The sequence below is a fragment of the Grammomys surdaster genome, unplaced genomic scaffold (genome assembly GCF_004785775.1).
Source record: "Grammomys surdaster isolate TR1022 unplaced genomic scaffold, NIH_TR_1.0 139, whole genome shotgun sequence".
NCBI classification, from domain to species: Eukaryota; Metazoa; Chordata; class Mammalia; order Rodentia; family Muridae; genus Grammomys; species Grammomys surdaster.
The window spans coordinates 8,925,546-8,927,821 of NW_021604597.1; positions in this window are offsets into that span (position 1 = coordinate 8,925,546).

Consider the following 2,276-nt stretch of genomic DNA (forward strand, 5'->3'; position numbering starts at 1 on the left):
GATGTAAAAACATTTCATTTGTTTTCAGTGTGGATTATATGTTTGCCTAATAGTATTCTGGATGTCTAAAAAAATTGCTAGGTGACTTTCACCTTTTTTTAATGTTTAATATGGCTACTGGGGCTTACACCATAGTTCTATTGGCCAGTGATGAACTAAGCAGCCAGAGCCGTGGCTCAGTGGTATAGCACTTGCCCATCATGAGCAACGCCCCTTGCATTTAAACCCCAGTATCCTGCCCCTCCCCTAAAACCTAGGCAAACAAAATACAGGTAAAAATCCAATAGAATTGAAATCTAGGTCTGTAGCAACTGATGATAACGAGACAGCTAATCATGAAATGATCGATACTTCGTTAAATTATCTTTTCCATTGCTCCTATACAGGAGCATTTCTCTGAATCCCAATATTTGCTTGGTAACTTTGAAAAGAAACAGTGAGGAAGGAGGCTGTTCTGAGAATGATTGCTTTCAAATTTTTATTTAGGCTGTAGAAATGGTGGGAAAGAAATACCTCTCTGCAGTCTCTGGAGGCCACTGTCATTGCTCAAAGGAAGCTTCAGTTGAGAAGACAGGCTTAAGCCACTTACTGTTTTATATTAATGGGACATCCACTTTACCATTAAGAGAACTTATCCAAAGGTTCTTTTCTTTTAAGCAAGTTGATGCAACCCCATTGGCTGGGTACCGATGGCATCTTGAATGAGACCATGTGGTCCATAGGCTACACTCTGATGGGAGTGTGAACTTCAGAAGTGCAGAGTATGTCAAAAGCACGTTGATGGGGAGTTTCAACACAGTGTTTAGATAAACAGTGTGCTTTTTGAAAATTTCATTGGGTTTATATATTGTACAGTCTTCCTAACATTCCTTCATGTTATATTGAAAGAATTTTTGTTGTTGTCATTGTTTGCTTAGGCAGAAAAAATTACATTATTAGTATGTTTCTCTGGGATTTGACAAAATAAATGAAATGTGTTTTGATATGTGTATTTCCATGTATTATTTTGTGTGTACTTAATATGTACATCCTACAGTTTAGAAAGGTCTATCATCACAGAACACACACACACACACACACACACACACACACACACACAATGTAGGCTTTTTTTCACCAGGCTAGGAAAAAAGGTACAGAGTAGCAAGAAGACCCACATAATTTGTGAGGCAGGCCACGGTATTGCCACAACCTTACTCAGGTCTGCTAATCCGCATAGAATACAGGCAAATGAGCACTCAGTCAGAAGACCTTCCCATGTAAGGCCAGCATAAGAGACACAGTCACAGAAATCACGCACTGAACCACAAGAACACATGGGGCTGTAGGCTGTGAAGGCAAGCAAGACAAAGCACATGGAGTAGCTAGCGACTATGCAGTAAGTGCTAAGAAAACATCTTGTTACTGTTTTGAAACACATCCTGTGGCAGAAGTCACCTTTACCTCCTATTCGCTGAGATAAACACAAGGCCTCTGGAATACTCCCTGTCATTCCTGTCTTTGTCTGAATTCCTTTGTGAGCAGCTTTACCCAGGCTTTAGCTGCTGGTGACTCACAGTGAAATCATCTCATCTGTTTTCCTGTTTTATTTTTTAATACAGTTGCAAACCACACAGTATTCTGCTCTGTTCTCCCTCCCACCCCCACCTCCAACACAGCCGAGCAACTCTCAGAGCTTAGTTATAATAATGAACTAAAGCCATTGAGAGAAGGGAGGTATATCTACTTCAGCAAATCTAGTTGGTGGTCATTTCTCGAAAAGCTGAAGGTTAATTCTTGGGGATTTTCTGGAGCCCCGTGACAATTCATATCACTTTGTAACCTATATGAGTTGGAAGTTAGTGCCAAATGACTGCTTAGAAAATATAAGGAATGTTGCAGAAATATAAATGGGACAGAGCTGAAATTTAATTAGATACTGCATATGTTAATAATAAATTCAATTAATTTCACCTTCTACCTATCCTAGAGGAGAAAAGAAGCTCAGGCAAAATAATAATTCATTTTAATGCCTCAACTGGGAGTCCCCTTTTCTTGAAGAATGATTTATGCAGTAATTTACTGACTGTGTCTTCATAAGATTGCTCCAAACCAGCCCTTTGAAATAATAATAAATTCTGGGTGTGTGTAGTGAGAGATACAACAAATGGCTGTTTATTAATTTTCATTTAATGAGTTGCCCATTCTCATGGTAGTTTTTTTTTTTAAACTTCTCATCTCAAGATAAGCATGTTATAAATACTCTGGATAACACTCCCATTTTGCAAAAATCATGA